This window comes from Dreissena polymorpha, chromosome 6 (assembly GCF_020536995.1).
Source record: "Dreissena polymorpha isolate Duluth1 chromosome 6, UMN_Dpol_1.0, whole genome shotgun sequence".
NCBI classification, from domain to species: domain Eukaryota; kingdom Metazoa; phylum Mollusca; class Bivalvia; order Myida; family Dreissenidae; genus Dreissena; species Dreissena polymorpha.
The window spans coordinates 82863844-82878953 of NC_068360.1; positions in this window are offsets into that span (position 1 = coordinate 82863844).

The following is a 15110-nucleotide window of genomic DNA, read 5'->3' on the forward strand; positions in this document are numbered from 1 at the left end:
CTAAAAATATCCACTTAAAAACAAGACTACAATTAACAAGAAATATCTTTAAAAAAGATATACGGCGTAAATTGTTTAATGAATGAGATCAAGGATAGCGTATGTCTTTTTCTGTGCAGTTCTTAGCTGCAACACACGCAGTACGGGATGTTACGCGGAGTTTTCGCGGCTTATTTTACATTATAACATATTTCTGGTCATAAACCTATAGATACAAAACAGAAAACCAAAAGAAGAATGGAAGTGAAATTTAAACATATGAGTCAACCGGCCACACGAGAAGTATCCGTATTTATAGGCGCGTTCTTCAAACAAACCTGTTTTAGTGGTTTGTCGGGCATTGCTATTTGATTCGATTATTAACAGTATCGAGAATCATCGTGCTCATGCTTAAAGTGATATTATGGGCATTTTGCACTGTTGAATTGAGCTGAAAAGAATTAATGGGTCAAAATAGTTAGTTAAAATGTGGTTACTGATCAATTATCTGCAACTCACCTTGCTACCAGTTGTTTATAAAAATATATTTTATATTCGATATTCTTACGTGACCCACCCAGTCCTGTAAGCCGAAATGATCCGTAAAACAATATTGTGTCTTTGTGTCGTATGAACAAATCTGCACTAAAACTAAATTTAGGTTCAACTCGTAAACGCATGATCAGTTGTCAAACGAAAGTACGGTTGATATTCAAATGCATTATTTTTCTCTTTCTGTTATATTGTGTTAGTATGTTGATGCTGCATGAATTAATATAAGTGTATATGAAGTAGAAACATCAAAAATAATCAACGGTTGCGATAGACACCTATAAACTGTTACATGCTCATATTTCACTTTAGTACATTAGGCAATATGGTGGAATAATTATTGTTTAACTTATCAAAAATAATATTTATCAGTGTATTGTTGAAAACACATTAAGAATCTATTATTGACATACCATAATTATATTGCTGAATATCTTCATTTAACATATTTCTGGTCTAAAGAAAATTCCAGGTCACCTAGTTCACGGATAGCGTCTTTATTATATAACGATTATTTTACTGGCCGCGAACTCCGGTGATGACCTGTATATAAACTCTGAATGTCCGCGAATTGACCCGAAATCTCGTGGGTTGAAATGCAATGCTTTAAAGTGAGGCCTCGCTTCCACTGCTCTTTATACTTTTACATGTTAACATGTTGACAGGAATATGGAAGTAAGTACTAAATATGAGAACATAGCCTTTTAAGTATAAACGCCTTTGCGCTGGTAATACTCTGAAAATAAAAGGTGTACGCACAAACTGTATTGATGTCGTGAATTGAGTGTAAAACTGTTCTATCTATTAAGCCTTTTAATTAGAGATAAAATTGTTTCATACAGTAAAACAGTGTTACAAAGACGCGGATATGTTTCCAATGTTCTGGTGGTATACTCAAATCAGCCAATGGAATAAATGAAGTGTATTCATTCGTACCTAGCCGCGGGAAATTTTATTTGAATTGTATTGGACACTTACAAAGGTCAGGCTAAGGTGAAAAGCTGGCTTAATACAGCTTACGCCGAAAAAAGTAACCCTCAACTGGGCTCGAACCACTGACCCCTTGAGTCCTGGTTGTAAAAATCTTCCGCTTAGATGACATCGGTCATCCGTGCTCATGCTATGATGCCGTGTATCTTTTACTTTATATAAGCAATCCTCGTAGTTTCACAAAATATAACAACAGAACTTTCCAAATTATCCAATCGTTTCGCGTTGCAACGCTTTATACTTTTCAGTTTTTCAAATCGTCAAAAGATATATGTAATGGATATTTTAGAGCATGGAAAATGTTCAGTATTATTGTTTCCTCATAAATATCATAACTTAAACGAAAATTTGCGAATCTGTAACAACTTGTTTTAATTTTGTCAATTTACCCAAACGTAAAAGGCCCCTTTAAGTGTATTTATTAGTGATCAATGTCGTGCATTAGATACAACATGTGAATCCGCCGATGGTATGTCAATTTCAACTTCTGTACAATTTAGGATAAGGCATCGTATTGTAATATGTTGAACATTCAAAATTAAGACAATGCGTACAGACAATACGTACAGCAACGATCAATATATTTGCCCTTTGTGGATATTTGCGTATTTTACAGGAAGTGCTGTTATAAATCGAACGGAAAATGAATGCCATGGGTGTGACTTTACTGTATTTTGCAAATAACGTTGATTTATGCAAATAACACCTAACAGCTTCAATTCATTTTGTGATAAAGACGGAGGCTGTAATGGCATGTCCATATTTTTTATGTTCATAACAATTTGTAAACGAAATAGACAATGCTGTATTGGCATGCACGTGGAACGACCTCAAATGAAATACGCTTTTCTGCATTAAAATAGGAACGCTCACATTATATGATTAATAAAATATGATTTGATCCCACGGAATGTAAACAACGTTATTCAACATCGAATTCTTGCACTACCTGTAGCTTAATGAACGTTAATTCAAATCGTTATGCTTGCGCTATATATAGAGAAACTAAGTGGTTGCTGCCAATTTAAAGCGGGTATATACGATTTTGTCAAATATTTATGAATTTATATAAAATGTGTAAAAAAACTTATTATATATATATTTCAATATAAATTAAAATAAAAGTTAAGAACAACATGTGTCGAAAAATGCGAAATAAGCCAGATATTTAATTCTTTAATTCAAAACGGCTGTACAGCCGAATTCGCCAGCATGTATACCATACATGTACGATGTGAATCTAAACTTAGTTTAACGGTTTATTTGAATTCCTGCAACGATATCTATTCATACGACACACGAACACTAACTCCGATCCTAATACAAAGACGAATGCTTCGGTTATTGTAGGAAAATATGTACGTCACAATCGGCTCGGGGCGCTAATTTGTCTTTACTGCATTTTATGAAATTCGGCTTTTATGTATAATTTTTCTTGCCTTTTTGTGTTATTGTAACATATTTTATCAATATATTACAATTAAACACATATAAAAAAATCGTATATACCCGCTTTAACTACCGTAACTACATTAAGCGCCGTGCAAACACATTTACTTTCATGACGGTATAGCATAAAATCTGCAAGAACCGTAAAAACCACAAGTTCCGATTGTGGGCTTGTGAATTTTACGCTACGCTCCGTAAAAAAAATCATGCCGTTTACAGTACAAGTGTTATTTTCTTATTATCCCCACGCTTTTCGGAGAAAAAATGGGGATATTGTGGTTATCTCCGTCTTCCGTCCGTCCTGGCAACTATCTCCTCCTACACTATAGGCACTAGAATCTTGAAACTTACACACATGGTAGCTATGAGCATATGTGCGCCCCTGCAGTATTTGGCATGTTGATCTGACCCGTAGGTCAAAAGTTATGGGGGTTGGGGTGGACCGGTCAGAGATTTTCACTCATTTTTATGCCCCCGGTATCGTGCCTTGGCCATATCGTTTGCTATATTGAAGATAGCAACTTGATATTTGGCATGCATGTGTATCTAATGGAGCTGCACATTTTGAGTGGTAAAAAGTCAAGGTCATCCTTCAAGGTCAAAGGCCAACTAGTCAGTGCACATGCGCGGAAAATCCCTAATGTAAACAATAACATTCAACTGGTCATCGACATTTTGGCCAGGAAGAGGCTTTTAAAAAAAGTAATTATGATGTTTTTCACATTGCCCTAAGCCGCATATAACACTGTCTTTTATGCACTAGTTGAAATTATTCAGAACAAATATTTTTTAATTATTCAAAAAAAGCAAAACTAACCGTGTTTACATCCATTAACATCCATTTGTGAACCCCATAGTCATGTGATCCTGCACCCTGGATACCCAACATTCAGTTCCTGTGTCAAACGCATGTAAATCAAAATTTCCAGCAAAGGTAAACACAACGGAACATAAACATTGGATTCAATCATTTCGGATGTCAGTCCTATATTAAAACTAGAAATGGCGCGGCAGAGGCCGACGCGTATCCCCACGCCGCATGTTTGACCCAGGGGCGCCCCAGGGTTGGTAATGGGGCCATGCATAGTTGAGATTGACCGTATTGTCATAAGAGAGGTTCAGTATCAATTTGAAGTGAATCGGTGTAGAAATGAAGAAATTATAGTAAAAGGCAATTTTTGATGGGCGTGGCCTATGTGGGCGGGGCGCCCCAGGGTTGGTAATGGGGCCATGCATAGCTGAGATTTACCGTATTGTCATAAGAGAGGTTCAGTATCAATTTGAAGTGAATCGGTGTAGAAATGAAGAAATTATAGTAAAAGGCAATTTTGGGTGGGCGTGGCCTATGTGGGCGGGGCGCCCCAGGGTTGGGAATGGGGCCATGCATAGCTGAGATTGACCGTATTGTCATAAGAGAGGTTCAGTATTAATTTGAAGTGAATCGGTGTAGAAATGAAGAAATTATAGTAAAAGGCAATTTTGGGTGGGCGTGGCCTATGTGGGCAGGGCGCCCCAGGGTTGGTAATGGGGCCATGCATAGTTGAGATTGACCGTATTGTCATAAGAGAGGTTCAGTATCAATTTGAAGACAATCGGTTTAGAAATGAAAAAAATATAGTAAAATGACCTAAAACAAGAGGCCCATGAGGGCCTGAATCGCTCTACTGGCTGGAATCAATAGGGCTCAAGCCCTTTAAAGCATGAACAATCTGAGTAAGTTTTAAATAAACAGACCCAAACTGGGAAATTTATCGCATAAAAAAGAAGAAACGTACAATTAAACTTAAAATGGCTCCTTTTCAACAATAAGTTGAACAAATTTTCTTCACTCTCATTGGGGTTCTGGCCCTTGATGATATAAAACATCTGTTGAAGTTTCAAAAGGATAGAACTTTATATGTAAACAAACAAGAAATGTGTTTGTCGGAAACACTATGTCCCCTTCTGCGCCGCATTGATTTTTTTTTTACCTTTTTACCTTGAAGGATGACCTTGACCTTTCACCACTCAAAATGTGCAGCTCCATGAGATACACATGCATGCAAAATATGAAGTTGCTATCTTCAATATTGCAAAAGTTATGGCAAAATGTTAAAGATTTTCATTTATTTCTCAAATTCAAGGGGAGATAATTCTGGACTTATAACTCCGATATTGTTCATTTTCAATAGGGTTTGACTCATCTTTCAGATAAAGACACTGTGCAAGTTGGGAAATGATTGGATGAAAACTGTGGACTTAATTGTGTAAACAAGTCTTATTTTACAATATTCTCAAATTCAAGGGGAGATAATTCTGGACTTTTTACTCTGATGTAACCCATTTTCAGTAGGGTTCTAATCCTTATTAATATAAAGACACTGAACAAGTTTGAAAAGGATCTGATGAAAACTGTGGACTTTATCGCGTAAACAAGAAAAAGTCTAACACACGCACGAACGGACGGACGACGAAAACCACGTCATGACATAAGCTCTTCAGGCCTTCGGTCAGGAGAGCTAAAAATGAGTAAAAATCGCTGACCCGCCCCCATCCCAACCCCCATAACTTTTGACCCAGGGGTCAGATCAAAATTCCAAATAGTGCAGGGTCGCACATATGCTCATAGCTACCAAGTGTGTAAGTTTCAAGGTTCTAGTGCTAGTGTAGGAGATAGCGGCCAGGACGGACAGACAGACAGACAGAATAGCAAACAGTTTGGATCCTGATGGGACGCCACGTCTGTTGCGTCTCATATGGATCCAAACTGTTTGCAAAGGCCTTCAAAATTAGGTTCCAGCACTGAAAGAGTTAAACCGAGGTGCAGTGTTCACGGTTCTGTTCTATTAAATGGGTAATAAAAGATCATGGTAAGACACTCGAACGGGACATCTCACGTATCTCGCACTATCCGCAGTAAAGAGTCTTCTGAGGGCTAAGGCCATATGGAATAAATACAGATGCACTCGGTCACGATCCACTACACACTCTTACGGAGAGTTACTTTGCAATCGGTAAAGTATATACCCAGCAGCACGATTAATTGCTACTCAGAACATATAGATATATTTAAAAACAAGAGCACCGCATAACGGGTGCCACGCTCGGGTGCGGCTGCATTTTTGAAGAAATGAAAGCTTGTAAGAATTTTTTTTAAAGGTCACAGTGACCTTGACCTTTAACCTAGTGACACAAATATGGGTGTGTGATGTAAAACTCATCAAGGTGAAGGTACATATGAAGTTTCAAAGTTGTAGGTGGAAGCACTTTGATTTTAGAGCCAATGTTTAAAACCTTGACAAAATGTTACGGTTTTAGCACGATGCGGACGGCGGACGACACGACGACGGATACGACGAGCTGGCTATGACAATATCTCAGGTTTTCTCCGAAAACAGCCGAGCTAAAAATCTGTGATGACTCATCGCAAAATTTAAGACTCTGTTTCCTATGTTACGTTGAAAGTTGGTCTGTCTCGGAATCTAATAACCCTACCAGGGCTATGAGTTAATGTGTGTTTCATTTGAATATTAATCCAGAAAACACATAACATAAGATAGGATAGGTTTATTTTAAGTCATCAAGTAAATAAAACAACAAACATAAGCTGGGCAGCTTGTACAACCAACTACAAAGCATGGTGAATAAAGATAGCAAGTGTATAAAAGCTGAAAAATTGAACACAATTTGTAATTAAATAAGGCAAATATACATAAAATATATAGAATCATATTATAAAATCATTCTTACATCATATATGGTAATTAAAAAAGATAAGATTTGTCTGCTTAAAAAGTCAGATAAATTAAGAAAACAATAAAATATCCACTTAATTTCTTGTAAATAAATAAGTGGTTTAAACACATATTTCAAGTACAGAAAAAATATATAATGCAGCGTTGTTACTAAACATTTCACATATAATAAGCATATATACGTAACACAGCACATTTGGTCACCAATAGACTTTGCACAATAATTTGGATTTTTAAAACACATACATGTACATGTATAGCACGTAAAAATAAGGCAGAAGCTAACACATTCAGTTACCAATAAACAATACACAGTATCTTGGTTTCTAATGTATCATTATCCACGTTGAATTGACAAAATTTTAAATAAAGTAACAGCATATCAATATACAAAGTAAAGAAAACATTGTAATATTCTTAGTAATTTTTTTTAACATGAATTTAAGAAATAAATATACAATGTAAATACAATTTGGACATAAACAGCTAAATTATCAATATTACTTAAATCATCAAAAAAATCATGTCATCAAGCAGAGATGTACATAATCTTGTGACGTTCATTTATATGAGTCGAGTTCTGAGAAAACTGGGCTTAATGCATGTGCGTAGTGTGGTCCCAGATTAGCCTGTGCAGTCCGCACAGGCTAATCAGGGACGACACTTTCCGCTTTTATGGTATTTTTCGTTGAAATATCTTCTTAGCAAAAATTCAGTTAAGGCGGAAAGTGTTGTCCCTGAGTAGCCCGTGCGGACTGCACAGGCTAATCTGGGACGACACTTTACACACATGCAATATGCCCAGTTTTCTCAGAACACGACTCATATGCTTCTTCTTCTGATACAGCACTCCTTTTAAATAGAATATTTTGTGCCGGCGCCTATTGGTTAAGGGACGAGAACTGTACAAAAGGTGATCAGTTGGGTGTTCAAAATTATTTACATTGCAAGTGTTTTCAGGGGACAATGACGGTCACAGGAGTAAGGGTTTTAAAAACTTCTACTGTGGCTGACTCATGTATGTGGGGAGGTAATGAATTCCATTGTACTACTGATCTTGGGGAGAATGCGAATAAAAAAGTCTTATGAAGTGTGTATTGTTTAAAACAATGGTTACTGCTGAGCCTAGATCGGCAGTCGACAGGAACAATGAGATTATCTGGAGGTGTGATGGCAGGGTCCTCAATCTATTAAATCTGCCGCCGAAATTCGGCGGCAGTCCCCCACCTGAAAAGTATACTTTTTTCCCCTTTTGGGGGGAAAAATTCCCCCCCCCCCAAAAAAAAAATTATTTTTTTTTAAATAGAAAGATGTGTCTCATGATTATTTTATCTCAATTCTATTTCAATTTATTCTCTGCAAACACACATAATTATGAAAAATGCAATGAATATAGTGCAAACATGTACAAATGTAATAATGAGAGAGTAAGTAAAAAAAATCCCCCAAAAAGGGAAACGCCGCGAAAATTCCCCCTCCTAAGGGATGCGGACCCCTTCCCCCAAAGTAGTGTGAGGGCACTGGGTGGCAACTATGTGGTGGGTAATTTTATATAAAATAATAATAAGAAATTTGTTTTGCGTGTTCTGCTTGTTTCAAGAAGCCTGATTAAGGGTGTATATCATTATAACTACTGATCTTTTGATGTGATAAATGTTTGTTACGAATCTACCGCACGTCTTTGTACTTTTTTCAGTTGATTTATTTGAGCTTTTCAATTTGGGTGTTAGACACTGGAGAAATCTTCTAGTTTAGGCATGACTTTTGATGAGCTAATTTTTAGGTTGCGGCGAAGAAATCCTAGTGCCTGGTTTGCATTATAAGTGATTGAGTTAATATGTTTATCCCATTTGAGATTACTTCGGAACGTGAGACCTAGATATTTGGCATGATTAACATTTTCAAGGATGTGAGCATGTTATTTATATGAGAATATTATAGGGTTTCTTTTTAGTAATGCTGAGGATGTTGCATTTTTCAGAGTGTAATTTTATCAACCAGTCTTGCTCCCATAGACCAGGAGCTTCAATATACCTCTTTCAGTGCGGGAACCGAATTTTGAAGGCCTGTTCAAACAGTTTGGATCCAGATTAGACACCACAAAACGTGGCGTCTCATCATGATCTGTTTGCTATTCTGATAGTATTCTTTGAAAAAAAATCGAAACAAGATGCGTTTGTGAAACACAATGTACCCCTATATGACGTTTGACCTTGAAGGATGACCTTGACCCTTCACCACTCAAAATGTGCAGCTCCATGAGATACACATGCATTCCAAATATAAAATTGCTAGCTTCAATATTGCAGAAGTGACATTACATGAGAAATTTTGAACCATATATTTGACCTTGAAGGATGACCTCGACCTTGACCATTCACCACTCAAAATGTGCAGCTCCATGAGATACACATGCTTGCCAAATATCAACTTGCTATCTTCAATATTGCATAAGTATTCATAAAATAAGCGATTTGGGCCACATATATTTGACCTCTGACCTTTAAGGATGACCTTGACCTTTCACCACTCAAAATGTGCAGCTCCATGAGATACACATGCATGCCCAATATAAAGTTGCTATCTTCAAGATTGCAAAAGTATTCATAAAATAAGTGATTCGGGCCACATATATTTGACCTCTGACCTTGAAGGATGACCTTGACCTTTCACCACTCAAAATGTGCAGCTCCATGAGATACACATGCATGCCAAATATCAAGTTGCAATATTCAATATAGCAAAAGTTATTGCAAAATGTTAAAGTTCGCGCAAACCAACCAACCAACAGACCAACCAACAGACAGGGCAAAACAATATGTCCCCCACTACTATAGTGGGGGACATAATAAAAATGCTAATTTTAGAAATTAAGCAGACAACATTTTAGCAGACAACAAATTTCCCAGCATGCAAAGGGTTAAGAGGACTGATATCAGTTGTGTTTCACAAGAACTGGACAGTCTAAACCCGTGTTGGAGGTCATATGAATATTATTTTATCTAGGTGAGACATGATAGAGCTAGCGATGACATGTTCAAGTATTTTACAGCAAATCGTGGGCTTAGCGCAAAACGGTCGTAGCTGACATTTTTTACAAAAATGACTTTATTGCATATTTTGTACTTAAATGTCAAAATTTATAATCTGAAAAAATATTTAAGCTCAATTCTGCTTAAAAACCCCTAAAACGGTCATTGGGCAAAAGGTCGTATCTGAAAATGAAATTATTTTCATTGCAAAACGGTCGTATCTGCAGTTGCAACCGTTTTGCACTGAAAAAGAATATAAACATGATAGTGTAATTGTACCAGAACCTAGAATGTGAGACCGAGACCATGGTAGCAGTACATACAGACTGAGATAATGCCGCAATTTGTGTTACCTATTGGTAAAAGTATTGGTACAAGCCAAATTGTGTGAGAAAACCCGAGAAATTGGGAAAATTCACGATGTGAAGTCTTCATATTGGGAAATTGGTATATTTGATATTTTGCTCCCATATACTTAAAAATTATTAACTTAATGTTGTCAGGTTGTCATACCATAGAGTTGCATAGGAAAACTAATTAAAATTTGTGTTTTTTTAGTTTTTTTCAATTGTTTTTTTACAGCAATTGGGAAATTTGTAGTTATTTTCTTATTGGAAAACGCCATTTCTGGTACTGTATACAAAATAAATAAAAACACTACAATCGTACCAGTACTAGTATGTCAGACTGTGAAAATAATACCGGTATGTATCATGTTAGACTGTGACAATAATACCAATATGTAGCATGATAGAATGTGACAATGGTACCAGTAAGTAGCATGTCAGACTGTGACAATTGTCCCAGCACAAGTAACTAATCAGACTGTTACAACGATACCAGTACTTAGCATTTCAGACTATTACAATGGTACAAGTATGTAGCATTTTAGACTGTGACAATGGTTCCAGTACCTAGCAGTTCAGACGGTGACAATTATACCAGTAAGTAGCAGTTCAGACTGTGACAATGGTACCAGTAAGTAGCATGTCAGACTGTGACAATTATACCAGTAAGTAGCAGTTAAGACTGTGACAATGGTACCAGTAAGAAGCATGTCAGACTGTTACAATTGTTCCAGTACCTAGCATGTGATACTGTGACAATAGTACCAGTGCGTAGTATGTCAGACTGTTTCAATGATATCATTACATGGCATGTCAGACAGTGAAAATGGTACCAGTAGGTAGCATGTCAGACTGTTACAATTGTACCAGTACATAGCATGTCAGACTGTGACAATGGTACCAGTACATAGCATGTTAGACTGTGACAATTATACCAGTACTTAGAATGTAAGACTGTGACAATGGTACCAGTACCTAGCATGTCAGACTGTTTCAATGATACCGTATGTGGCATGTCAGACCGTGACAATGGTACCAGTACCTAGCATGTCAGACTGTTTCAATGATGCCAGTGCATAGCAAGTAAGACTGTGACAATGGAGCCAGCACCTAGCATGTCTGCTTGTTTCAATGATACCAGTACGTGTCACATCAGACTGTTTCAATGGTTCTATAACAGCATGTAGCATGTGAGATTGAGACAATTATACCAGTACGTAGCTCATTAGACTGTGACAATGGTACCAGTACATGGCATGTCAAACTATTTCAATGGTACCAGTACGTAGCATGTGAGACTGTGACAATTTGACCTGTACGTAGCCTGTCAGACTGTGACAATTATACCAGTATGTAGCATGTCAGACTGTGAAAATTGAACCAGTACATAGCTGGTCAAACTGTGACAATGATACCAGTATGTAGCATGTCAGACTGTTACAATGGTACCAGTACGTGTAACATCAGACTGTTTCAATGATCCCAGTACATAGCATTAAAAACTGTGACAATTATACCTACATGTAGCATGTGAGATTGAGACAATTATACCAGTACGCAGCTTATGAGACTGTGACAATGGTACCAGTACATGGCATTTCAAACTATTTCAAAGGTACCAGTACGTAGCATGTGAGACTGTGACAATTTTACCAGTACATAGCCTGTCAGACTGTGACAATTTTACCAGTATGTAGAATGTTAGATTGAGACAATTTTACCAGTTAGTAGCATGTGAGACTGTGACAATGGTACCAGTATGTAGCATGTTACACTGAGACAATGGTACCAGTACATAGCATGTCAGACAGTAACAATGGTACCAGTACCTAGCATGTCACACTGTTACAATGGTACCAGTACAAAGCATGTTAGACTGTGACAATGGTACCAGCAAATAGCATGGTAGACTGTGATAATTATACCAGTACTGAGCATGACAGACTGTGACAATTTTACCCGCACGGAGCATTTAAGACTGTGACAATTATACCAGTACGTAGCATGTCAGATTGTGACAATGGTACCAGTAGGTTGCATGTGAGACTGTGACAATTTTACCCGCACGGAGCATGTGAGACTGTGACAATTATACCAGTACGTAGCATGTCAGATTGTGACAATGGTACCAGTAGGAAGCATGTGAGACTGTGCCTATTGTACCAGTATGAATCCATGTCAGACAGTGACAATTATTCCAGTACGTGATATGTCAGATTGTGGCAATGATACCAGTAGGTAGCATCTGAGACTGTGACATGGCACCAGTACGTGGCATGTCAGACTGTGACAATTGTACCAGTACATGTCATGTCAGACTGTTACAATTATACCAGTATGTAGCCTTCGAGACTGTGACAATTATACCAGTTTATAGCATGTCAAACTGTGACAATTATACCAGTATGTAGCATGTCCGATGGTGACAATGGTACCAATTCGAAGCATCTGAGACTGTGACATGGTACCAGTGCCTGGCATGTCAGACTGTTACAATTATACCAGTAAGTAGCATGTGAGACTGTGGCAATGGTACTAGCATGTCAGACTGAGACAATTGTACCGGTATGTATCATGCCAAACTGTGACAATGATACCAGTACATAGCATGTCAGACTGAGACAATGGTACCAATGTGAAACATGTCAGACTGAGACAATTATAATAATGATGCTCAAAAGGTTGGAAAAAGATCAATAGGATTTTGTACTAGTTTTGTCTAAACATTTTTCGTATATCACAATCAATATATTTGAATACACTGTAGTTTGTATTTGACTTTAGAAAGAGGGTTAAAGGCCTGCTTTTAATAACAAAGTTTATTATTTTTTTTAATTATAATAAGCTGATAAGACTTGTTTTGACTTGAACTCTATTGAATTATAATAATTACAATACAAATATTAAATGCTTTATGAAAGATTTAAAGATATGAAAATAACTTGTTTCTTCTTATGTATTGGTCGTCTACTAAATAATTCTGTACAGGCCCCCAGTCACTGTGTAATGATCATTTTTCTGTTACTAGTATGTCTGCATACATTTAAATAATTAAAAAAATCAAATACAGTGATAATACTTTATAGTTATAATTATTGGTTAAAAACAAGCACAACGCAATGCATTTCATGTACTCCAGGTAATACAACTTGAATTCAAATAAATGTATTTTTTTTTATTTTCTTCCATCATTAAAAAATATTTCAATAAACACATATTTACAGTATTCAGATTAAAAGTCTTCATATTAAGACATATGAACAGAAAAAAATTGATCTGATCTTCATATAAGACCTTTTTGCACAAAAAATAAATCAAACATTACAAGACCTTAAGCGCAAAACATTCGTATCTTGATATTTTACAAATATCTCCGATTACAATAATGCCGATAGAAGTATATATTGTAAACTTTAAATAAACGTACAATAACTACATTCATGCAAAATATTTTTTATTACTGATAAAAATTTATTAATTAAATCATCACAGTAAAACTGCGATAACTCGAGGTCGCACGGGACTGACCTAGATGCTCGAGTAATCGCATGTTTCGAGTAATCCATGGTATTTTTTGTTTCGCTGTTTCGGTTGGTTTCTTACCGCAAACGCTGTATTGACATGTAAGACGTTGCTTGACAATAAAACAGCTTTGTAAACATCGCTTAAGGTTACAGTAAACTAAATATTTAATATGTTCTTTCATTCTTTTAATTTTATCAACATACACACATAACACATATATAATTTAACATATTAAAACAATATTAAATGTACATGTTACATATCTAAAATAGCACACAAGGTACGTACATGCGCATGTAAAAACACACGAAAAGCAACATCATCAATACACCGTTTGTATTTAATGAATACGACTAACTTCACACCTATTCAAGCGTTTCTTGTTTGCTTGATTGCGCTGTTTTCACAACTCGTATATTTTAGCACCAACCAGACGAGAAAGTGTCTTCGAATAATTGCCAGTTAATCAGGTGTGAAATGCCTTTCAGGGACCGGCAGACAACCTCGAGTCATCGAAAATCGCATGTTTGAGTTATTGCGGTATTTGTATATAGAAATTAAAGGAAATTGTTAGGGACTTCCTTTAATGCTCGAGTAATCGCCAGTTTTCGAGAAATCGCCAGCTCGAGTTATTGTAATTCTACTCTAATTGGAAACAACGGAAGTAGTCCCTAGGTGCAAAGCATATGCCAAGGTTTGGCTTTCTTCTTTCCAAGTCATCTATTATGCTAATAACGATCTGAAAGCAGTGAGCAAACTAATCTACAAACAAATATTAACCAATCAATTAATGTAATGACCAAATACAGTAGTGGGTTTTTTTTAAAGACGTTTTGCATCAACTTAGTGTGTTTCTATAAAAAAAATCAAACTTATGGTTTTATCCATTATCCTTATAATTATTGTAATCAATTTAACAATAATTGTTTAAAAAATATACATCCATAAACGATAATATTTATTCATTTATTGATACTCATTTTGTTATCTGAAGCTAATAAGACTTATTTTCATAATTAACCAAGTCAAACTATAACAACAACTTCACCAAAATAGTCTGTATATTACTTATATTAGATTCAACTCCATGTGAGCTCTGTCAATACTTGGTAAAACTCAGTCTTTAACTGATAGAAGTGAAGTATTATAGGAAACATGAGAGCCTGACGCACATGGTCGCTCACCTGAAACTTCATGGAACTGAACTGCTCTCAGCAACTTTTTAGATGTTTCTGAAACCATTTTCAAACTTGGCCAAAATATCAACTAGTGAGTTATTAAGGTTTCATTATAGTAATATTAGGAAAATGCCCTGCACCTTGACTGCCATGTTTTTCAACGGACAGAAACCATTTTCCAACTGAGCCCACATATCATTAGAACAAATGTTCTTGTTCTGTAAAAACAGGGCTTAATGCATGTGCGTAAAGTGTCGTCCCAGATTAGCCTGTGCAGATGACACTTTCCGCTTTTATGGTATTTTTAGTTTCAAGGAAGTCCAT